Source organism: Triturus cristatus, chromosome 1_2, assembly GCF_964204655.1.
Source record: "Triturus cristatus chromosome 1_2, aTriCri1.1, whole genome shotgun sequence".
Lineage (NCBI taxonomy): Eukaryota > Metazoa > Chordata > Amphibia > Caudata > Salamandridae > Triturus > Triturus cristatus.
In genome coordinates this window covers 725825732-725852313 of record NC_140580.1, presented here as the reverse complement: position 1 = coordinate 725852313, position 26582 = coordinate 725825732, and the positions used below count along the sequence as shown (strand labels likewise).

At 43.3% G+C, this 26582-nt stretch overlaps 1 protein-coding gene across 11 annotated transcripts in view; it reads right to left on the bottom strand.

Moving 5' to 3' along the window:
- LOC146867905 (uncharacterized) overlaps positions 1-26582 on the bottom strand; it is a 1103481-nt gene that overhangs the window by 892756 nt on the left and 184143 nt on the right. The window lies entirely within an intron of this gene.

Sequence of the window (26582 nt, the reverse complement as noted above, 5' to 3'; positions counted from 1 at the left end):
TGCGGATTGGATACCGGTGCCCTCGGTGGCGCCTTATGTGGCCAGCCGCATCAGAAAGCCTATGGACCAAGAGGTCCGTGGTGGCCGACTGAAGACAGATTGTTCCTGGCCTGCCCTAGCCGATAAAGTGGCTCACACCCCAGAAATGGACACCAGAATGGTGACTTTTATTACTAAAGTTTATCAAAGGGTCTAGACTGCTCTTGGCATCTTGCCAAGATAAGGTGCTAGATGTCACGGTTCTACTCAATAAAATGTTGAATATGGCGGAGGATGCCAAAGAGACTGGCCACTTTATTTATCCTGTGATCCTCTCGGGCTGGGCCCAAAGGGCCCTATGTTTCCTTGGAAACGCACATTCTTCGCTATCAACAGAACGTAGACATTCTCTGTTGATGAAGATTAAGTCCAGACTTGGTGAACTAGCCACCACGGAGGCTGGCCTGGTGGTGAACAGAGGCCTCTTCGGAAAACCCTTCATGAAAGAACTGTTCCGGTTCGTGAACACTTTCTCCTCTCTAGATAGGGCACAGCAGTCTATCAAGAAAGTTTTCAGTCAACACATTTTTGGAGGGGCAGGAAGAGGTAGGGGGTGCCCCTCATGTGGGGCATTCAATTCCAACCCCCACAGGCTCAAGACTAAACGTTCCATGCGGTGGCAGGACCGGAAGAAGTTCGAGGGTTTCTACCCCTTGAGAGGCCGCAGCAAGGGACGTGGTAGAAAGGGCAGCTTTCGCAGTGCCAACAACGCACGAGGATGTGGCACTGGTAAGGCATACCCCTTCTTCCCTACTAGGGGTGGGGGGGAAGACTGCAGTGGTTCCTGCACAAGTGGGCAGAGGTCATACAGAATGCTTGGGTTCTACAGACAGTCACCGGGTTTCACATAGAATTCCACAGCACACCGCATGAACTGTCTTGACCACGACCTCTCGTCTTCTCGCCGGAGGGAGCACAGGGGTAGACAGGGAGGTAGCCAGTGATCACCCTTTGAGATTTCAATGGATGGGTGATTTACCGCCACCTCAAAATGGAGGGAGTACATCTTCTCAGGGATGTCCTATACCAGGCGACTGGATGGTACGGATCGACCTGAAAGACGCATACTTGACTGTACCAATCTTTACCCCAAACAGACACTTCCTTCAATGTCAGTGAAACGGCCTTTTTTACGAGTTCACCTTTCTACCGTTCGATCTGTCATCAGCACCATGGTGCTTTACCAAGCTGTTGAGACCAGTCATGGAATGGCTCCGAGCACGGGGTGTACGCCTCAAAGTTTACCTGGACGACATTCTTCTGATGCACTAAGAGAAGGAGGTGTTACTTACCCAACTTAAAATGACTCAAACCCGTGGCAGGACCTAGGATTTATCTTGAACAACCTGAAATCGGTGTACACTCCAACACAATGCATGACGTTCCTAGGGTTCAAAGTCGACACCGTGCAGCAATGCCTGCGATTGCCCCAGACGAAAATACGCTTGATTTGAAGGTAAATGTGCAGTACGTTGGCGAAAAAAACCTTCTCCCTGAGGCACCTGGCTCGGATTGTAGGCCTCTAGTGTCCTCGATCTAGGCGATTTTTCCTGGCCCTCTTCATTATCGGGCTTTACACCGCCTGAAAACACATCACTTACATCGGGGTCTGACGTATAACCAGCAGATTGCCCTCTCTCCGGTGGCCCTATCAGAGCTACTATGGGGGTCAGAACACATGCAAGCCTGGAACAGGAGAGCCATCTTTGGATCGACTCCAGAACTAGTGATCGAGTCGGATGCGAGTTGCCTTGGTTGAGAGCGGACACTGGTCAGAACACAAGGAGTCTCTCCATATCAAATGTTTGGAGCTCCTGCTGGATTTTTTATCATTCGGAGTCTAGCGGCCAACAAAGCATCCTGCACCATCCTTCTGAAGATGGACCATATCTTATTGTGTCCCCCAATTGTCTGGGGGACACGAGAGCCAAGGTTCTGGCGGACGTAGCCAAGGACTTTTTGAACCATTGTCTCAGGCACAACCTGTCCATCACAGCGGAATATCTTCCGGGAAGTCTCAATCAGAAGGCGGATTGGCACTTCAGACACCTGCGGAACTGCAGTGCCTGGAAGTTGGCTCCCTTGATCTTTCAGAGCTCCATGGTACATTGGGGTCCCTGTCAGGTGCATCTCTTTGCCTCGAGTCTCAATCACCAACTACCCAGTTTCTTCAGCTGGAGACCAGATCCGCTCGTGGAAGCGACAAATGTGTTCCTGTAGGACTGGACTCCATTTCGGGGGCATGCGTTTCCCCCCTTCTCCATGATCCCCAGGCTCATGGCGCTAATCAGGCGACAGGAAGCAGAATTGATCCTGGTGACACCACTCTGGAAGTCGCAAGTCTGGTTTCCAGTTCTGCTGGAACTTTCCACGAATTTTCCAATCAGACTACCCCAGACTCCTCTTCTGTTGACGAACTTGAACGGCAAGTTGCACCCTCTGGTTCAAGAGGGGACACTTACACTCATGGCCTGGAATTCCAAAGGAGCTTCCTCTCTTGCATTGGTAGAGTCTATAGTCAAACGTTACAAATCAGCGTGGCGAAAGTGGTCACGTTGGTGTTTGAGATTGAGTTTGGATCCTGTGGGGGCAGGTATAGTTCACAAAGTGAATTATTTATTGGAATTGGTCAATAAGGGCCTAGTCTACCTGTCAAATAATTCCAGTCATTCTGCAATCCCTGCAGCACATGTTCCCCTTCATGAGGTCCCAGTGGGAGAACATCCCCAGGTTTATAGATTGATGAGGGGTATTCGGTTGTCTTTTCCTCAGCGTGCAAAGTATTCTTCTTTATGAGATGTAAACACTATGCTCCGACTACTTCAATCCTGGCAGGATAACTGTTACCTTTCATGGAAAGAGCCAACGGGAAAGCTAGCCATGCTTTTGTGCCCGATCTCTTGTAAACAAGTATCAGATGTACAAGCGCTTGAAATATCTTCTCGTATCTTTACGCCGGAAGGCATGTCTTTTGCGAATGGCCAATGGACAAAATCCAATACCAGGGTGGTTTATTATCCAGCGTTCCCAGATCACCCTAAGCTGTGCATAGTACGTTGTCTCAGGGCGTATGAGTCAACGACAGAAGAGCATTGTCCCCCTGGTACCTCACAACTTTTCTGTCATTAAAGAAACCTTTCAAACCGGTCTCGTCCACTACTATCGCCCGTTGGGTGAGGTGGATACTGCAGGAAGAAGGGGTAGACACCTCAACCTTCGGCGCACACTCTGCAAGGGGTGCCATGGCGTTGAAAGCTTTTTCACTAGGGAGTCGCCTGGAGGACATCTTCAGAGCAGTGGATTGGTCCTCGGACTCCATTTTTAAGACTTTCTATTTCCAACCTATCTCCTACATGGCTTCGCTAGTGGTCGATCAGCTTTGAACTAGCATAATCTGAACCTCTGGTCCTGACAGAGAATATAAAATGTCCTAGCTGTCGTGAAGGAAAGTTTCAATTCTATTAAGGACGCGGAGGCGAGGCTTATCCCTCCCAGTTGCTCATACATGTTTGTACCCTCCCTGGATGTCCACGCCATTAGCAGTTGGATAAGTACAACTACCTTTCGAAAGTTAATATTGTTGATGTCTGTTATTGACCAGGGTACATAGATTTTTTCCTGTGAGTTATGAGATGTTTTTTCTTGCCACATTTTCACTGATGTACATTCTTGTCTTATATGAACTTTGGTTTGACGTTCTATTGAATGTTCAATTTATCGGATACGGTTCCCTTTGTTCTTTGCAGGGTCAGGTCAGAAACAAGACTATTAATCGGAAAGCGGGTTAACATTTGTTGCGCGAGAAGAAAGAGGAAGTGCTGTTCTGTGCTATTGTTTATATGGGACTGCCACTACGGTTGTTACTGTTGTTCTAATACAAAGATTCATGGGATTTGTAGTCTTTTGTATATGTTATGTTGATAAGGCTGCTGAGTGGAAAATAAAGGAAGAGATAAGCATAATCCTCGCCTCTGTATACTTAACAGAATTAAAACTTTTCTTCACGACAGCTAGGACATTTTATATATAGCACCCCCACCAAGACCATGTGGCAACCACCCCTAAAAAGAAGAGACTTGTGATAATGATAAAACTTGAAAGAGTTCAGTAGAATGAACTCCAGTTTATTGAAGAGAAATAAAGTTGAGTGCTGTTGCATAAAGGGCCCATATAACAACTGATAACTGTCGTTGAGATTCACATCACAACAACATCACATTATAAGAAATAATGCACTTTCAGACCTTCCCTTAACAACAAATTAATACGAACCCAATCACCCACAACTATCCTGGAAGTGACTTTCTTATTCTTAAATTACTTTTTTTAACTTTTCCACTTTGCCGTTGGATTTTGGAGGATATAGTGGTGTTGACTCCACAATTGTCCAAAAATGTCTGCATGACAGAAGACATGAACTGAACTCCATTGTCAGTTAACGCTTCACTTGAAACAGGGTCCCTCGTAGAGATATCTTGAAAAAAGCTTATTACATTTGAGGTGGTGTGTTCTGATACAGCCTTGACCTCAACCAATCTTGAAAGATGATCCACCAATTCAACTAAGCATCTCAACATGAAAATGAACCAAAAAACAACCGCCACCCTTTGCCATACTCTGTCAGGGCATTCCACAGGATACAAAGTGGGACTTAATTTGATCAAGAGTTTATCGCCCAAATTGCTCTGAACATAATTTTGTACTAGTCTTTCAACATCCCTCTCAATCCCAGGCCCTCAAAAACTATTTCTGACCTTCTGCTTAGTGGCACTCACTCCGTAAGGACCAGTGTGTGCAGTTTCCAGAATTCTTTGTCACAAAAACACGAAGGTGGGATTCATTTATCACTTCTCACTTACACATCTGCTTCTTAAGAAGTTCATCAGACACTTTATGAAACAACTGCAAGTGAACATTTAGCGATTTTGCTGTGGACCAACAAGTTGAAACAAATCTTTTCACCACATTCAAAACTTAATCTTCCTTCATCATTTCATTCAATTTTTTCATATCGCAACAAATCACGCAATCTTCCACTTTGACAATTATACACTCCTCTGTGTCTCTCACAGTGATGTCATTTTGTACCTCATCACACAAAGGTAACGGTGATAAAACATCCACTTGCGCATTCCTCCCTCCTGCAATATACTCCATTTTGAAGTTAAACTCAAGCAATTTGGTGGACAGTCTTGCTAAACTTATCACAGATTTTGTTTTGTTTTCTCACGAGCTAAAAGGTCTACTAAAGGTCTATGATCTGTCATTATAGACCTTTCTTAGAGCATTTTATAAGTCAGTGAGCTTTCGAATGCAGCATTTACATGCCTATAGAGCACTTTTATTCAAAGTGATCAATGCAAACAGTGTAAACAGAATTTAAGAGAACAGTGAAGATTTGAAATTTTAACACTTGAATCCACTAGAGATAAAAAGATGAAGACAGTCAAGATACTCACACAAAACTACAAGGCATTTCCATATTTACGACTGGGTTAACAATACCACCATACATAAGAAAACAATCAGCTACACCTCCTTGTCCCTCCAAGCTGCTAAACCATGTGAATTACTTTCAGCAAAGTTAATACCATCACGACCCACTTGGAAATCAGGATGCAGAACAGCTGGTTCTTCCTACCTGAACTATCCAGAGATGGACTGCTACATCACTGACATAACTAGAAGCATACAATTCTATGTAGTACAATCGGAAACATCCAACACCCAACATTAAGCACTAAACCCAACTGCCGGACGTTTATCATCCAGCATGCAGGACAGAAGAGACTACAAGTGACTCATCTCTCAATGGGAAAAAAACAGGTTCATTTCCAACAAAAAATAACTTTTTCCTGCATGTTTGAAAAATATATTCAAGTTGCACATTAGATTAGGCATGAACCCCAACATAAAATAACTCCTAATTTTTAGTAACACTAACATAACCCTATGGTTACCTGGAATGAACAAATATGCCCCCAACAATGGCATAAAATAGCATGGTATGACAACTAGATTACAAAGAGCAGGGTAACATAGTATCCATTGGCATGAAAACATTCACCAATGGCATGAACCACCTCACATTACATGTCAATTTACCATCCTCACATGGAATTTGCACGATGAACCTACATGAGAAGAATCTCACATAATACATGAAACTGCATGGAAACAACATGACAAACCAAAACCCAAATGTGTAACTATATCACTAACATTGGGCTACCAAGCAGTCTCATGCTACCAATCTTCAAAAGCACTGCAGTGCATTATAAGGGGTAATAAATGCTATATACAGTATTCATACCCAGGGACACTGGAATTAATGTTGTGGCTACAGCGTTCTCCACATTATTATGGATTTGCCACATTATCCATCATCTGCTGCATAGTGTATACATTTTAGCCAAGTTTTATTTCAAGCTCAAAAGTTACTAAAATTACAACCACACGTCTTGCACACAGTGGCAGGCACTATGCACTATGCAAACGTTGACTAGTGTAAAAAAAAAAGATGCCAATCTTTTTTTGCTGCATAATTTAGTCAACCCTGCTGCATAATTTGGTGCTCTACTAACGCATAATTCAGTGCCCCTGCGCATATCACACTATTTAGGCAATACGGTCATTAGGCAAGTCTTCCCATTGCATCTGCATCCACAGTTGACAATCTTAAAAAAAATATTAAAAATAAAAGGTGTCACGCATGTATCACCCTCTTCCAAACGGACCTGCAAGACTGAAACTAGTAGCAGCACTTAGAGGTTCAGCAGGTTTTGAGACTGTGTATGAACTTGATGCATTGAACAATTTGGACTGATGCCCAAAGGCGCTGCATTCCAATGGCATCAAGGCACATTAATCTCTCCAGGGAAGCCATGATCGTGTTTCCGAAGCCTGCGGAAGTCCTTGGCCACTCCCTCAGAAAGTTCTCTCCCATTTACAACTGAAACCTGGAAGCCACCCGGAACCTTCTCTTAAAATAATAAACCCTAGAGATGTCCTGCCCAGACCTGCATTTCAACGGGAGTCTAAAAATAGGCCCTTTTGAACTGAGAAGACAGACCTGTTATAGTACCTGTAGGTCGGGCCGATAAGAGAGTCTTTGTGACATGGTTGCATGGGTCAGTGTCGTTCTCATACATCGTCTGTTAAAAATATTTTGACACGATTATCATTTACAAAAATATCGCCCTCAGTGTAGATTTTCTAGTAACTCAAATGTAGCGATATTTTATAAACGACACTTAAAACAAGATATTTATTTATATCTGACGATATTCTGGTACCATACCTCTTGTTTAGCCGCAAGCAAAATGAGCAAATTCTTCCCCCTTTATTTAAGTTTACCAGATAACTCTATGTTATCAGCGACAGCATTTGACAGTAATGAGCGTTTTTATTAACAACCAAATGTATTGCGGGAGTTTTAGTTTCAATAAGATTTAAAGGAACCAACTGAACTAACAAACCTGAACACGATTACCTGTAAATGAAAACACAGGACTGAAACCTGTTGCACCTGGTGACATGTAGTCCCTATGGTAATCTTTCCTTATTAACAATCAATAAAGGCAAGCAAGGTTGACCATGAAGAGAGTGGCAGCAGTCTTCTACAATAAGAAAGGGTTTATTTCAGTTTCAGGCTCCTGACAAAAAGAGATACAGGCACAAATCAGACAATGAAAAAGTAAAAAAGAAAAGATTAACACCCCAATCAATCATGAGAAACTGCATAATCCAGAATAATAAGAAATAAACTAAAGTTAAATCTGATGAAAATCACAGAGCACTATGGGTACTCGAGTGTGAACACATTTCAGACACAAAGGAACAGTCAAGGCAAGGTCAGCACATGTAACGTGAACCTTCATCTCATCCCGACTTCCATTTTAAGCCATATCAGTGGATTTGGAGGGGGAAACTACCTCCAGAACTGTCACATTTTGAAAGTCTATACGTTAGAAGCTCTTCCAGCCCCGGTTTTGTAGTTGCATTTTGGGATTTGTAGGACTGTTGGTCCTAGGGTGGCAACTTTCCGTCTTCACTTTGTGCTTGTGGAGACACTTTGCGCACGCAGACGCATCAGAAGATATTAGTCGGGGAGCGAGGGGGCTACGACTCATGTAGCACATTTTTAACGTTTAATTCTAAATCCTTCCTTTACATCAGGCAATCTTAAAACATACAACTCAGTCGGAGACTGAGCTTATCGAGTGTGATTATGATGTATAAGTAGGCCTCCCGATTTTATGTTTTTTTTTTTAACATTTCAGTCTGTATTGATCCATATTTGATCCCTGCAGTGTCTCCGACCAATCTTTAAATTCTTCGATGCGGAGACCAGACAGATTATTGTCCAAGCCCTGGTTCTCACTAGACTAGATTATGCTAGCTGCCTGTTTCTGGGCCTTAATCAGGCCGAGCTATCTCGTCTTCAGAGAGTTCAGAATGCGGCAGCCAGGATGCTTGTTGGCCTTCCGAAGTTTGTCTCGGCCCGTCGGACTATCCAGGATCTCCATTGGCTGCCGGTGGGGCAGAGAATTAAGTTTAAAGCTCTTTGCTTAACTTTTAAGATTCTCAAAGCAGCCTCCCCTCCCATCCTTGCACAGACTATCCAGCACTATGTCCCTGCCAGAGCTCTTCGCTCTGCTGGATCTAATTTGGCCATTGTGCCACGTTTCAAAAAATCTAGGATGGGCGGACGCTCTTTCTCAGTGTTGGCGGCTACTCTCTGGAACTCTTTGCCTGCCACTTTGCGCGCCATTCCTGAGTTGCTTCCTTTCAGAAAGGCACTTAAAACCTTCCTTTTTACCACAATCTAGGCCCATCCTTTCCACCTTTTCTGTCGTGTTGTGTTATTATTCTCCAAAGCGCCGGGACGCCACTTTGCTGCGGCATCCGTGCGCTATACAAAAATCATATAACATATCATAACATAACATTTATTTTTTGTACATCATATTGCTATTTATCCATATTTATTTTGTGTTTTGAGAATAAATGGAGCCGTAGAATGGTATATGTCCACGTTTATTTAATTTTTGGATGTGCACTCATACATGGATGTCTTAACGTTTTAGCAAATTAAGCAGCCACCTATAACGAAAGACTACACTCAAAGGTACATATTAGTGTTATACTACCAATATATGTTAGTATATGCCTGTATTTTAGGAAATCTCATCCATTTTTTTTTAACTCTCCATGCTGTCTATCTGCTCAGCTGTTGCCTGGAATTCATGAAATACAGCATGGAGAGTCTCTCACCAGAAGCATCATTTTCAGTATTTTTCTACTTTTAAAATTAAATACAGACAGGAAACACATTGTTTCTGTCTGTATTTACCTGTAAAAATCAGTAGAAATGGAAAACCAGAATCGTTTGCTGTAACACTTTTCGCCCTAAGGGGGATCGGTATTCCCAGACGTGGGTCCCTTGCTCACGGTGCAACCGAATTCAAGCTAGCCTGGCTGAAGATGGGTGACATTCCCTGAAACTGGTCCCAGGATGCTTGTTTCCGGTCCAGGGAGGACTTGGTCTGGCAGTTCAGTCTGGACTATTCCCATGGGGCACAGGGTCAAGACTGATTTGCATATGGCTGGGTCCAAACTGGGGTGGCGTAGTGGGCAGAAGAACAATGGATTTAACCCAGATCTTTTGACTGGGGGAGAATGTTTGCATTGTCAGCATTCCGTCCATCATTTGTTTGCCGTAACTCTGTCCACTGATCTGACAATATGTTAGCACTTTGAAACATGCTTTTAAAAAAAATATCTTTATTGGCATTTAGAGTGATATAAAAACATTCTCAGTTACACTCAAATAGTAGGAATCATTACAGCATAACATATCCATTCCCCATTCAAATTTTATACATTTTATCAATACAGCTCTATGAATCCAATCACTTTGAAACATGCTTAATGCAAGAAATAAACTCCATGGGCATGCTAAATTATGGGGTAATGGGAGCCCTGCAGTTCCTCTTGTCGGGCACTGGTACAAATGCCACAACTGCAGACAAAATCTGCAAAATGCAGCATGGATGGCCACCCTAGTTGGTCCATTATAAAATAAGGACCGGAAGTCCTGAATTGAAAAAAAAACCTGGACTGGAATAGCTATTCATAATTTGAACTGAAAACGTCAGAACACTGTAGCTTCATTGTGATTGTAATTGCATTTATATAGCGCTTACTAGGCCAGTAGTTAGTTCGGTATTATTGTTTTTGTTTGCTATTGGGATTAGTCGTGTATGTACAAGCAAATAATTCCACGCATTCACGCCAGTTTGTTTGTGGTGAATTAAAATGACAGGAGTTATTTGTGATCATTAGTGGGAGAGTATGTGACACAAGCACATGTTGGTTGGATTAATATATTAGCTGGAGGAGGTTAATTATTGTTAGGCTGCAGGGGTATGGCTTTCAGAGGAGGAAAGGCTGTGATGTTGTATATGATTTGTGGGCAATTTACAGAAATACATTATTAGATAGTAGAATATTGGAATGTTGAGAGCTCCATTGAAGACACAGGAGTAGCTCTGGTCTAATAATGGCTGTGATAAGCCCAGAGCACCAACATGCTAAAGTTTGTCTTCATGTTTCTCACTCTCTAATTTTGAGCATTTTACCCTTGGTTGGTCAAATGTTTTAATAGCCTCATAGCCCTTTTTCCTCGGGCTATACCGGTGATAAAGGCCCTCTCCCTTGTTATAGGCCCTCGCCAGTGGCTCAACCTAGAACTCGGTTTCAGGGGCTTTATCAAACAGTATAACCTTCGACAGCAGGCTACACTGCTATAATAAGGCAAAGATTCCTGAGACTAAGACAGTTTGTGCACAGAGAGAGAGACCTGGCTGTTCGATCAATAGCGCCCCCACCCCAGCGCCTTGAGACCCTCACGGGTATGTAGTGCACTCTACAAATGTTGTTTGATTGATTGAGAGATATGCAGAGGAGGGAAGGGAAGGAGAGGGCAATTTGAAGGAAAAAGAAGGAGAGGCGAAAATTAGAAGTAACAGTCAGTTTTTCATGCCAGATTTTAGGGGTATAGAGGTTTTAGAGATAGCATGGGATTTGAGGTAATAAAGGCATATGCACTGTAACAAGTACGAAAAATGTAACCCAACAACCCCATTATTAAAAGGGGGTGGGGGCTTTGCAAGGGCAAAGGTTTTCTTAACTTAAGTTGCAACTTTTATATGTGAAAGGTAAAAAACAAGCGCATGGAAATTTGCGTTTTCCTCAACTCTTGGCCTGCGGTAGGAATCACAGCCTCGTGCACTTTTTCTTTGTTTAATAACAATCTAATTTGATTTTAGACTACGAATGTACCCAGATAATCATTTCCTATTGACAGAACAGTCCGTAGCACGTCCCCTGGTTACGCACCACACTCTGCGCCTTTGCATCATTTAATTAACTATTTTTAATACTGTTCAGGAACTGGGTTTAATTTGTTTTAAAACTTACTTGATCAATTTGCAAGTCGCACTTTAATTTATCCTCCTGCTAGCTGAAGGCTCTGTTCCAGAGGGAATGGGGGCCGGAGAGCAGGACAGCCTCCGTGGGGTTAGCGGGCTAGTGGTCCAGCCGCCACCTACAAAAGGCACGCTGACGCGACCCCACAGCGCTACCTTCCTGGTTACCGAGCTGTGTTTAATGCTCGACAGGACCAATTGATTTTAAAACTGTCACTCGCTACTAATTTTAATACTGTTCAGGAACTGGGTTTGTTTAAACTTACTTGATCAATTTGCACGTCACACTTTAATTTATCCTGCTGCTAGCTGAAGGCTCCATTCCAGAGGGAATTGGGGGCGGAGAGCTGGATAGCCTCTGTGGGGTTAGCAGGCTAGTGGTCCGGTCGCCACCTACAAAAGGCACGCTGACGCGACTGTGCCACTGGCGCGCCAAAGGCAAGCCCATCTGCGCCCGTCCGCGCTCGGACCGGGCTCAGGGCCTGTCCCCCTGGTTCATCGGGGTCAGACTTCATTACCTATCCCAGAGACTTCCTCATGAGACTAAATCCACTTAGTGGGAAAGCTCACTGCCCTGGGATTCATCCTGAAGCTATGGCCACAGACCAAGCAGGTACGTGTCCCATGTGCGGTCAGACCTATCCTATCATCCTGAATCGGTCTGTGGGTGGCCATGTTATAAAAGAGGTAGCGTCAAAAAGGACGGAAAACTCTGCCCCTCTCAAATGTCTACTTTTAAATGCGGGTCACTGGTGAAACACAGCACGGAATGTGCATTATTGCTTGCTGAACACAACATCAAGCACGCATTCATAACGGAGACCTGGTTTTACAATGCCTCAGGACCTGATCTAGTTAAAGTAATACCGCCAGGTTTTCTCTGCTATACACAAGATAGACCCATCAGGACAGGTGGAGGGCTGGCGGTTATCATAACTCACTAGAACCTTCCTTCCTCACATCCTCAAACACTGTCGCTCAGTGTACGAATTTCTAGCCATGACACATTTAAGGGAATTCTTCTCTATCGCCCACCTGGCCCGAGAGGTGATTTTCTGAAATCTATTGAGACGCTACTAGAAGATGGGCTATGCTCAAACTCTTTTACCGTAATGGGGGATTTCAATTTCTATCTAGAGGATAATAAAGACCCTGATACTGCAAAGCTGTGCCAAGTGATGAGTGGGGGGGATCTCAAGCAGCGGGTAGAAGGCCCTACCCATGCAGCAGGACATACTCTTGATGGGATCTACTCCAACCATCCCAATTTGACATGTACAGCGTGTTGACGCTCCCATGGACAGATCACTCTGCAATTCTATTCGAAGTGGCACAGATAACACCCCCCCAAGGCAAATATGAGTCTGAGGATAAAATAGTCATAAGGGTCTGGAAAGATATTAATAGTATAGAGCTAGGAAACCTACTTAAAGCGACTGCCCATGACCTGCCCGAGGGAATCGATGATGCAACTGCGGCCTACACGAAATGGGTAGAGGCAGCTTGCAATAAACTTGCCCCTGTAAAATGGTGGACTCCCAAACGGATCCATCCATCAGCTCCTTGGTACTCTGAAGAATTAAAAGTACAAAAAACAAGCCTGTAAACGGCTAGAGCGACTCTGGAGGAGTGGCTACCGCACGATCGATAAAGAGGCCTATAAAATAAGTCTCTCTTTCTACAAGAGACTACTTCAGGATACCAAAAAGAGGTTCTTTTCAGAGCAGATAAATTTGCAAAATCCTCCTTCAAAGAACTCTTTAGTACTATTGTTAAACTCACAGCCCCCCAAACGCCTACAATTCAGAGCAGCTCTGAACTGTGCAAAAGTCTGGCGTCCGCTTTTCTGTTAAAGGTGGAAGCCATATTTTCATCTATTGCTCTCACACAAGCTAATGATAATGGAGATTCCACCATGATGGTGCCCAATGGGTCAAAGGCAACATTAACGCTAGATAGCTTCTCTCCCCTGGAGATTCGATTAAACTCCTGATGTCTATTCAATCAGGCTCTCTGTTGGATCCATGCCCGGCTGACATGATTAAGCAAATTCCAGACACCATTGCGGCAGCCCTTACTCCCTTGTTCAACCATATTTTTAAGGTGAGCCATTTCCCCAAAAAATGGAAAATAGCATCCATCCTGCCCTTGCTTAAAAAACCGAACCTCGACTCCAACGACACGAACAACTACAGACCTATCTCCCGCCTCCCACTACCTGCAAAAATGATCGAGAAAGCCCTGAACGTGCAACTCAACTGGTTGCAGACCAATTACATCCTGGACCCAACGCAATTTGTATCCAGAGCTGAACACAGCACCGAGCTTCACCGAGGAGGTTAGAGAGGCCTTAGACCAAGGAGGCGCCGCGATTTTGATCATGTTAGATATCTTGGCGGCCTTCGACATGGTCCATCATAAAGTTCTGATGGACCAGTTATCAGAAAATGGAGTTCAAGGCACGGCCTGGAACGTCCTTAAATCATTCCTTACTGGCAGACTACAATCAGTGGATCTTGACAAGGTAATGTCCAAGCCCTTCTCCCTGCCATGTGGGGTACCTTAGGGGTCTTCCCTGAGTCCCACACTTTTTAATGTGTATGTGTCACCGCTGGGAGCCCTGATAAGGACATTTGGGTTCCAACTGACGTCTTATGCGGATGACACGCAAATAGTACTGTCTCTTCAGCGCGGCCAGGAATCAGAAACTGGCAGGAAATGTCACGACTGCATGAAAGCCATCTCAGGTTGGATGGCGTCCAACTGCCTGAGACTGAATTCCGGAAAAAGTGAAGTCATCATTTTCGGGAATAACATTAATATCTGGACAGCGGAATGGTGGCCATGTGAACTGGGAACGTTTCCCAAACCAGCTGAAAAGGTGAAGAACTTAGGGGTGATTGTGGACAAGAAATTCACTTTCGAATATCAGATTAATGGGGTTGTCTTCTCATGTTTTTTTCTCCTCAGAATTCTGAGGAAAATAAAGTTTCTACTTTCTGATGATAGTCTGAGGACTGCAGTTACAGCACTTATCATAGCACGCTTGGACTATTGCAATGGTCTCTATTTGAACATCCAAAGGAGACTCATGAACAAAGTCCAAGTAGTGCAGAACGCAGCAGCCAGGCTATTGACGGGCACACTTAGGTTTGTCTCAATCAAGAGGGAACTAAGACAGCTTCATTGGCTCCCTGTGAAACAGCGAGCTCAGTTAAAACCCTTTGCACAGTTTTCAAGGCACTAAATGACAATGGTCCTAACTATTTGAAACAACGGTTTCAATGGTATGTCCCCAGTAGAACTTTGCGCTCTCTGACAGCAAAACAAGTGATCATACCTTTAGTTAAAAAAGCCTCATGCGGTGGCAGGAGTTTCATTACCTCTGCAGCTAAGGCCTGGAATAGCCTACCTTTTCTCCTCAGGAATGCCACTGAGCTCCTCTCATTCAGGCGCTGAAAACTTGGCTATTCACATTACAGACGCCTCACTTCGCGGGAACCTATTAGGCAGCTCTCAGCGCCAGGACAACTTAGGGTAACAGCCGCGCTTTAATAACATAACATAACAATTAAAGGACGGAGCCTCTCTGCAACCCTAGCAATACATGTACTCGTAAAAGTAACAGCTGTGGCTGGGTGTGGGGCTTCCTGTGCAATTTACAAATTGTAAGGAAATTCACTCACAGTTTGCAAAGAAGTGCAGCATTACACAGTGGAAGGGGCTTGTATTTTTCCATCCATGTGAAGTCCTGGAGCTACAAATCATGGCAAGAGACTGTGGAAAGGGGAGGTGGGACAGCATCAATAAAACAAACATTATATCATGAACTCAGGAAGTAAAGCGAGTGGCACTCCCAGCAGAAAAGATAAAAATACACTAGAATGTCAAAATGGCCTGACAGTGACACGGAAGTAACAGCAGAAAGATAAAACGGTTAACAATGAAGACCAAGCCGATGTTTTCTTTTCACAATCTGTCCCGTCGTGAGTGTAAGGCACAAAGTGCTGCAGAAGTGCCCGTCATCGAAGGCTGCCTGAGTCTGGATGGAGGTGGCAATGAACGTGTGCATGATGGCAGCCGCGAGTACCTCACGAAACAAAGATTGTATTTTTTTAATTTTTATTTATATTGTAATTGCATTTATATAGTGCTTACTACACCCATTTAAGTGCTCTGCATCAAGTAGCATGCTACTCCAGAACCCAAGGCTAGTGATAGTTTGGTGCTGTGTTAATTTGTCGTACTTCCTCTATGTGAGTTATTGGGTTAATTCTTGCATTTTTGAAAAACTCGTGCATTTACTCATTTTTCTTAAGATACAGTTAGTGAGTAGCTTATGCTAATGTTAGTAGGATGAATAAGCAGAGTGAGAGAAGCTTGAAATATGGTTTATAAAGTCCATGGTAGTCTGGAAAGGATTATGGAGGATGAGTGCATTGGTTGAGAAAAAAAGAGTAGATTTGGGCCAAGAAACAGGAGTGCAAGCTAAAGCCTGGGTGGCAAATACAGTGGGTGATGATGAGAGTGGGAAAAGGATCTTTTCAAATAATATATAGACACACATATATCGATGAATGTGCAATTTGTTAATTTGCTGCTTCTGCCGCTGCACAGTTTTTGTATATTCCCAAATCTGCTTGTATTCTAGGGAGCCTTGTAATCATGTCGGAAAAAGCGAGCTCTTATCCATTTTTCTGAACGTCATCTGATTCTCTGTAGCCCTTATCTTTGCTGGTACAGAGTACCACCATTTGGCTGCTGCAACAAAGAAAGACGTGTCACCAACATTTGCATTCTTATAAACTCAAATTATTAGACGTGGTGCCAATCTAGAGAGTAGGTTCCTCAGTTTAAGATGCATCATTGTAGTCAATTAAAAACCTTGCTGCCATATGCAGAAAGGTGGGCCTTCTCAGAGATAAGAGGGTATCTAAGGAGCTACTGGTATGATGATGTCCCATTTGGTCTACTGCCGAAAGTGGTTACACTTTTTTTTATTAACAATTTGTGTTGGCATTTCAAGATATATCCAAGAGAAAATAAAAAACACATTAGCACGGCTTGAACCATTCGGGTGTCATACAAATTTAACATATCTCATGTCAGTGGGATAAAACTGCATTATCACAGCGTATAGTGTGCACACCAATATCAAGAGAACAAAATCTCTCACATGCCCACATGTATTATGTCCAAGGCTTCAAATTTTTTGTTGTTCTTAGGGAACAACAAGCTTCATAAATTTGTGTTTCTACAATTTGACAGTGACCCAGTCCTGTCTTCCATTTTTCAGGCCTTGGGGCACCTACAACTCTTCATTTGTGGCTATGCCATGTTTAGCCACGATTAGACCCAGACCAATGAATGCTCCCTCATGTCTTTCAATATCCAAGTCTTTGTAGTCGTCCAGAGAGGCCATCTGAAGCGGTAACTATAATCTGATGGTGAAGTACTTGTAAGAGAATCCCCAGCAACCCTATTCAAAACGCCTTTATAGTGAGCCATAGAGTACCATATCGTTTTTAAAAAAGTCGCCCTATTCTGATTTGCATGTCAGAAAAAGTGATGAGTAATCTTGCACCATGCTCATAGATGGGTTTTACTGCAGTATATTCGATGTAGATAATCAAATTGGTTTAGGTGGTATCTGGATGATAACCTGAGGTCATTAGGGTTGTTTGCCAAAACCCATCATCTAGGATACCGGGATTCACCTCCCAGGTTGCCATTAGTGACACAAGGATCGTGCAGGATGAGGTATGACAGTTATGATGGAATCTGTCACATCAAGGGCGATGTCATGAGCACTAAATTTTGTGCAAGTTATTGTTGGATGGCTGTTGTCTGAGTTATTGATTCCCAAGCTATCCATAATTGGTGAATTTCAGTTGTTTGTATATATATATAGATTCGTTTGAAAACAATGTTTTCTTCAAAGTACAGCTACCAATGGGCACGGATTCGAATTCGAATTTTGAGGTTTACCTTTCTTATATAAAATATTGGCAAAAATACCACTACATTTTGTGAAATCAAAACTCTCAAATATGATATATTGATATATCTATAGCTATAGATTACTGAGTGATAGATAGACAAACAGATGGATAGATGTGAATTAAAGAAAAACAACAGTAGGAAGAGTTTAGAAAAACCAGTGCCTTAATACTGCATTCATAATTATCACAGAGCCCAAAATACTAAAAATCTGGCAGCAGCATCTGTTCAGGGAAATTGTAAAAATGCTGAAAGTGATGGCGATTCAGTAGCGCTACGTCACTAGACAAGGAAAGCGAGGTACAGGGAAGTCCAATGTTTACATTTTAAACTTTTGGTCCTCCTTTGATAGGGACAACAACACAGTGATATCGCTAGAGGCACATTTTTATTTATTTATGCAGTTTTATAAGGTACAAACTCGACTGAAAGGCTATTGGAACGCTTTACATGAGCACCAGTTGCTGTTAGAAATACATAATAATCGAGCGAGGCTTTGCTAAATGTTGTATATTTTCACTTTAGAATGAATTTAAAACACTGCTAAGAAACTGCATGAATAAATCACACGTAGGAAAAGTGCTTGCTTATAACGTGTAAGAAAATTAATGAGAAGTGCAAAATGCAGAAGGCTATCATTTTCAGCGTGCTTCTGTAACTAGGCCCAAACTATATTTTCTTTTGACTCTTACTCACAGCTAAGTAGACATTTTTGTAGAATATTCTGCCTGGCACAAGCATCCTACCAAAGCATGTGCTGACTTTAAGATAATGTTCCTTTGCTTCATCACACCATATTAGCTCACCCTGCTTTGACAATGAATTTGTTGTTGCTTATAATGAATAGACTGTTAGAATAAGGAACAAATTAGATATATATTGTGTATGCTTAACCAGGACACTGCTATTAGAATTGTTGCCTTACATTTGACTAGCCCTTTCTCTTTACAAGGGGATATTGGTAGCAGCTAACAGCTTAGGTATGACGGTTCTCATGAAAACTTTCTCCCATGAGTCTAAAACTGTAACATTTGTTTAACTAGGAAATTGGGGTGAATGTTTACCGTTGAAATCAGGAGGAGAAGCAATGGATGGCGGCAACACCATCAGACAAGTCGTTTCCATTGGCTGAAGATGATCTAAACCTACTAAACTTCGATACATTATGTGTGTATTTCATATTATAATCAAGTGTTCCTAGCCAGAGAGGAGTCCTTAAGTATTTTCCTTATTCCGATTCCAACCTCTGTCCTTGTTACTGAAAGCTACTGCTGACAGTGATTTTACCCTCCTTTACCCCGAATCTTTGCGTACGAAAATTTCCTTCTTGCATTTGATCTAGGCTACTGCTGCGATCATTCTTCAATCTCTGACTTCATTTTACGGTTGCTACTGCAGCTGTGGGGGAACTTGGCTGAGATTCCAGAACAACTCTTTATGGAAAGTTTGATACTTTAACTATGCTCTGACAATCTTATCTTCTTCTTTTCCAGAAGAGACTCTTCGTGGGTTTCTATAGGGTAAGTTGGGCTCTTTAGGTAAGATAGGTGCTGATTCCTTTAAGGAACACTATATTGATTTATGCTGTCACTAATCAAACCTTTTCTCGATATTTCTGTAATTAAACTAAACTGAATAAAAATGACAAACACATACTAACCCTTTAAAGATAAAGGTTTTAGAAACTTCTTCAACTTCTTGTTATTGATTATTAAGTACCTGACAGATGATGATAAATGACTTGTACTTTTATTTTAGCTCCATTCCAAAAACAGTGGAAAAGGTCTGTTGACCTGACGGCGAAGCACCACAGGATAGCGAGGGTCCCAGTTGTAAGTTTGGGTTGATTGACTTAAAACCCGGTCCTGACAAATCCTTGGGCACTAACATTACTATACCACGGTCAAATTCATTTTTTAGGCAGAGTGAGATAAAGTGATTTACCCAGAATCACAGGATATTGAGCCTAAGCTGAGACTTGAACCTGATTTCCCAGTTCCAAAGTCTGAAGCTCTGGCCGTAACCCTATATATATATCCTCTCGCCTAGATAACCGAGTATACAGAACTCAGGCAATATATCTACCTCACGACTGAAATCAAAATCGGTGAAATCCATGCAGAATTCATGCTTTATTAGTCCCAAACGGGCACCACTGAAATTCTACATAAGCTCACTGAAACGTGGGATGTCTACAAGATGGGAAATGCTTTTGTTCTTCGGGCAGAAAATGAACACCATAATATAGACAAACAGTAGGTTAAACTCTGTTCCCATATTTATCAATGTAGCAACTTATAATTCAACACCTTTATACTTTCATTGGAAGAAACGATTAGAAAAGTCTTCCCTCATGACATAAAGTTAGTAGGATTGCTCACTAAGTTTAATGCTCACTGCTGACATCTCCTGTACTTTGAATCCCTCCATGGCCTTCCATTCTGAGTACAATTAAATTGGGTAACAGCATCGCCTGGTATTGGAATCCTAAGCCCTATTAATATGTAATTATTATAGTAAATCAAACTAAAGCAAAGGATGAAAGTGTGCTTTACATGAGTGCTCTCGATACCAGTAATGGAACTATCAAACATCTGATGAATGTTTCATTAATCACTAACGGGTTACTTAAAACAATCTACATTAACACACATTTTGCCAGTATGCTAGAATAAGTGTTCTTATCACAAGGAAAGAATACACAAGTGGAGGAATGTGGATTATTATTTGGGGTGGACAAGTGCCCACCTCAAAGGATAAGGCCGCCACCTACTAAATGCCACAACAATTAAATAAAATGAACCTGTGCTCAATCCCTGCTAATGTGACATGAAGCAGTCTTCCTGAAATCAAAGGTACTGTGTGAAGTATTTAAGCAGTGCATACACAGTAGTAAAAGTCACATAAAATACAAAACACTCCACAACCAATTTGAAAATAAATAGAAAAAGGTGATGAGTAAAATAATACCAAAATGACAAACATCCAACAAGGGGAACCAGAGATATACATTTGTGAAGATTTAAGTGAAAATAGTGCAAAAAGGGCAGTGGGCTAATGATAGTCAAAGGAAGTGGTATACAAAGACCTAGGTATAATTTCAGGCTGACGGTGATGAAGCCCTGGTCTTTAATAGGTGGCTTTGTCCAGATGAAAATCTTGAAGTCAAATAGTTTGAAAGTGTTTTTAAGTCCCACTTCAGAAAAAATGTATTTTAAGTCCCAATGCACAATCATTTTCGGATGTGCGGGGAGCCTTTTTTTAATCAAAATATCATTTCACTAGTTTTGAACTAGACATAACACAATAATGTCCAAAATGGACACCTTTTGACAATAGTACATAAATTTGATGTCTATATAGAACATCGCATCCCAAAGACGAAGTTCTCTCCCAACTGGGCCCACTGCTCTCTTTCTCTCCCTATCTCGCGGCATCATTGACTTCGAACTACAGTTACCCTCCAGGTCCCATGTACATCTGTCATGAGGTGCTGGGAATCTTGAGTTGAATGAAGCCGAAATTCAGTTCAATGCTGCGGAACTGCTGGTCAGAAACCTTTTCCCACAGGTCCCACTGGAGTTCTGGAGGGAAACTTTTTTTTACAGTTTCCAAACTTCCACCTGTTGCCCAAACAACCACAGGAGTACACTTCCAAAGGCCCCGGGAGCTGAGAGGAGGATGTTCAGGGATTCTCAGGGTGTCAGGCAGAGGACAACAGTAAAGTCCAGATCAGGACGAGTTGCCACTGGTCTGCTGGGATTTTCCAGAAAAAGGCTTTTGCAGCTAGTTTTGTTCTTGTAGCAACAGAGGAGGTCAGTCAATCGACCCTTAGAGTTCACTTCTTCCTGGGTACAAGAGGGAGGAGGCCCTTTCCTTCATGGCTGCACACTGAGGTCATAGGCAGGAGGTCCAGTCCTCTTCTGATCTTCCGCAGGTCCAGTAAGGATGGTACCTTGGGGTGCCACATTATTATCAATCACTAGCTAATGGATGGGGTGACTCCTGGCCACTCTCTAACCAATGGGGTAAAAGTTCCCAGGCGCAACCCTACCAACTTTTTCAGCAGTTCATGTTTGTTAATGTTTGATGTACTGTAAACAACCGCACAGTGCACCTCATGCTCAAAATCAAAGACGTTGAAAAACAGCTCCCTTTGTGCAGAATCGGTGTGCCCATACACCTCCTCAATCCCAGGCCATTGTCTCTGCTCTGAGAGCGGTTTACACACCTAATTCAGGCCAAGTCCAGTCTGGGTCATTGCTGGAAAGCTAATGCAAATTGACCTCCAGCTTCAGGCAGGGTAAAGGTAATTTTTGAAACGTTACATTGCCAATACATGGTCAATAGGAATCTGACCTCCTCATTAGGTTGGGTTTTTATTACATTTAAAAATACGTTTTTGTGTGGATTCTGTAGTTGATACAGGCCAAAAGCTCTATATTAAAAAGCACTGTCATACTGATCCTACTAATTAAGTAGGACTGTGCCTCTGGACAACATAAACTTCAAAATATTGGGACTGAGTCTACTCATATAATCAGAGTATGTTGTCCCAATTCCCAACTGGCACACAGTGTGCCAACTGGACCCTAACCTTCCATCCAGGGTACCAGATGGTGTCTGCAACCTCAGAACACGATCACTGTAATTCCCCAAGGTAAATCGTGGAAAAAGATTTAACTTTTCGTTATTACTTAGGCATGCCCAAAGGGAGACACAAGAAATACACAAATTGGCTTTTCCAACATTTATTGAAGCAACTGGATTCTTGTTTAAAACACATGAGCTGCAATTATCAGCAAAATAAAGCATTGTTACCAGCATCACAAGAATGGTGAAAAAGATGAATAATTCAACCATTATGACTGTGCAGTGAACATATGTATATATGAATATATGTCATACTGATACTCCTTCCTAACACTACCTATACTCTAGAGAGCATATTGAGAATGTGTTCCTGCCAGATCACTTGGAGCAACCTAACTCCTCATTACCTGTGTGTGAGGAATCAGGAAGCCAGTCTGATAGCCAGTCTGTAGAACAGTCCACCGTCCCTTTCAGGATAGGAATTGGAGTCAGCAGGGCTGGATCTCAGTGATGGGTGAGCATTCCAGAATAATCCATCAAAGTGCTCCTCTGAGGAACTTGGCTCAGAGGCAGTTTATAAAATAAAAGCCTGGTTCCATTTATACTGTCAGAGGTGCATTACTGATGTCTGTGTTTGTCTTTCCGATTCAGAGCTGTCTCCAAACTAGTGCTTAATTTGAGCCGGTGGTGTCCGGTGCTCGGCACCAGCACTTAATTGTCAACTCCGGCGCTTTCTGGCTAATTTAGAGATGACCACAAAAACAGGTAATTATTAATTCAATATACATTAAAAATGTCTATTACCTGCCGCTCATGACATTCCTATATTTGAAGAGTTTTATATAGCGCTGGCTAGACCACGAGGTATCAGAGCGCTTTACATGAGGAACATTGAGTTACAAGATACAAATTACATCCGTTACAAGAGCATAGTAAAAACACAGGCAAAAAACAATGTTACAGTAGTTCGTCGGAAGGAGGGGGAGGAAGGACACACAGCGGGGAGACAAGGAGAACTGTGCCCAATGTCGGGCTGGGTAGGTGACGGCCGAGGGGGAAAACCAGGGCCGATCTCCTCTATAGCTGTCTAGCAGCTCCACTGGGCATCAGCCATGTTGCTCAGGTCTCCGAGGTCAGCGATAACAAGAATAACAATTTTGTATAGTTACATTTAATTACATATAAGGACAAGTCACCAACGGAGGATGGATGGAAATGGGGAGGGGAGTAGAAACAGGGGGATGGGAAGCAGATCAGTTCTGGCAGACCGGCAGTGGAAGACAAGTACCTCATGGGAGCCCAAAAAAGATTAGCGTAAGCGGGCCCAAACCCAGGTGGGGTCACATAGTCACTAAGTCCAGTGCCAAATTCAATCACTGCGTTGGGACATCTCGGTAATTTGGGGGACCTCAAGGCTGGGGTGAAAATAAGGGAGCCTCATTAGTGGCTATTATTGTCTGTGGGGGAGAAAGCATCCCAGAGGGGTCCATCCAGGGGCAATGGACAGGCAGGCGACGAAAGGCGCGGACCGGCGGCAAGCAGTGATCCAGGAATCGGTCGAGGCCAACAAGATGGTGGGCCCAGAGTAACAGTCACAACAACCTCGGCACAAATGACGGCCTCCAGATCAACAGAAAATGCAAGCCAAAGAACAGCTCCAAACTCCCCCCAACCAAGCGCATTCCGTGTAGTCTATTATGTGCACCATCTTCACCACTACCTTCACGTGGCCCCAAGGAACAGCGTTGATGCCCTCTCCCTACCAGGTCGCACACCCAGATATCACCGACAGGCGAGGCAGTCTTAAGCGCCCACAGGCCCAGTCAGCTGCTTCACGTCAGATAGCAGCCCATGCAGCAATTTATCGCCAGCACGTCCAGTGGGCCACAAATACTGCTAGGCCCCTCACCTGCCCGGCAACTATGACGGAGTCACCACACTCTACACCGTACAGTAGGCGAAGACCCCCAGGCAGTCCGAGCTCCTCGCAGAGTCCGCCTGCCTCAGCCACAGCTCCTCTAGTGCCCGCAGCAGCCGCTACGCCCACAGCTAGGATCACACGCACAACTCCGGTTAGGAGCAGGGGGGGCTCACCGCTCACCTCCGCTTTCATGAACAGGTCCGGCAGCTCTGCCGCGGCTCCTTTTTGCGACTGGGCCCCACTAGCAGATGGAGGCTCCCGTACTCCTGGCTCACGGTGGCTGTAGCTACGGTGCTCTCGCCAGGTGCTTTCATTATTCCAGCACCGACCGCTCCTGGTACCGGAAGGGGGGGTTGCGGTCTGCCCTCGCCCACAGCCGGGGACCGCCCGTGCCCTCACAGGTCCTGAGCAGCTTTGTTGATTATGCCAGCCACCATCTTGCAGTTGCGATGCGCCGTCAGGTCTCTGGCGTCGGTCGTGATTTACAGGCTCAGGAGGGCTGCCCGCACACCGCTCCTAGGACCAGAATGATCACAACAGTGTTCTCGGTCCAATGCCACGGTATATATATACAGATGGGTCGCTGTGAATGAGATAGTAAGCGGACTCGGCTGGCAGAGCCGCTTCAGCAAGCAGCCATCTTCCCGCCACCAAGCCACGTCACATAGCTATGGAAGCCTGAAATATCCCGAACTGTCACACCTTTAGGAATGTGATGGTTAGTAGTTGTGTTAATACTATCATTGGCAGCATGGCAGGGGCAATGTGTGGTGCAAGCTGCAGTGGCCTCCTGACGAGAGCTCTGGCACTTGATATTTGACAAATTAAGCACTGCTCCAAACGGACAACAGAACGCAAGGGCAGCGTACTTAATGTTCTTATAGCCTTGAACAGAGTGTACAAGTGCCATGATAAAATGCTTACAAAGAAATGTGCTTTCAAGCAGAACACTTTCTGAGAATGTTATCATGTATGTGCAAAGCGTGTAAAAAGTCACTGTCTAAAAAGATGTCAATTTTGAAAGTGTAAGTCAAGATGGACGTTTTTGTACCCAGGCCCTTTTGAACCCCACAACAACATAATTCATACTTTGATTTTTCCTACGTGCCAGCAACAGCCAGATCCCACTGAGGAACATGTAATTTCTAATGTCATGCAGGTAACAGTTACACTTATAAATATTATGCACCCTACATTGTAGACAGCAAGATGTGCTTAGGGTTGACTTACTTAATATTTAAAATTTGGCTTTTCTACCTGTTAAAAGAGTGATGAAGACAGGTCAAAGAAAGAGGGTTCAAGTTGCTCTAGGGCTACCCAGGATTGTTCTGAAGCCATGTTTTTCCTGCCACTGTAGTGGATAGCACAATAGGTGCTGCACTCTACAAGTGGCATTTAATGTGCCACGTCATGGGCATAGTGTACTTCTGCACCATATACTATGTCCTCAAAAGAAAATTAAATGCCCCAATCAGGCTTTTAGCCAATTATAAAATGTTTTAGGAGTCAGACCATATACACTTGGAACTGGACAGCAGTGTCCCAGCGTTAAGAGTTCAAAATTACCAGCAAGTAAGTCCCCAAAAAATGAAAAACTGTCACAGGTGACCAGCTGAAAAGGGGTCACTTTGCAACAACGAACCATTCGGCCATACTCCTCAATGGGTGGTAAAGTTTTTAGAATGTTTCACTACCAAGAGGGCCGCTGAACATACTTTTGCATCCAAGGTTGTTTCTAATGTTTCAAAGGGGAGCATTACATATTTGAGGAAGACAGTTAGCGAAAGACTGTTCCTCTAAAGAGATGTAATTTTCTTTGAAACACGGAGATCTCACCCACACTTTGAAATTTAGGTGCACGAGTGTCTAGTCCTCATGGGTACCAAAATACTAAGCCCTCATGGTCTCATTACTCAGCACACACCATATTTAGGCCTCATGAGTATCAGGAGATATAACCCTCTTGATGCACATACCAGGAACACAGTTATCAATGGAGGTTTTGGCAAATGTACTGCAGTTCGAGACCACCATGCATTTATAAGTAGGGTAAGTGGTTCTGAATATTGTTTAGAAGGATAACTAAAGTAAAGCCTTAAGGGGCAAGAGGGATGATCTCTTTGTAGGTCAATGCTAAATGGAAAAACAACGTGTTAGGCCTCCCGGAGTGTCTTAGAATATTTTGACAGCTCCAGTGAACCTTTCGCTTGAAGCTTACATCCAACTCAGCAGAACAAAAATGAAAGGTATTTGTGGTGTCAATGTTTTTATCACCTTCTCCATTTAGTAGGATGGCCACCTGCTACAAACACAAACTGCTTCACGTCAACAAGATGATGTATTGGGGAGAGAGAGCCAGTGTGATGGTCTATCCCTTAGAACGGATAAGAAATAGTGTTTGTTTCTGCTGAAGTAAGTCTTGGTACAGACATTTACAGACACAATGTCTACATTGTATACAATGTGTCTACACTATTTATCCTATAGATAGCACAAATTATGGTGTGGTTCTGATCAGTAGGGAAAGCTTTCTCATC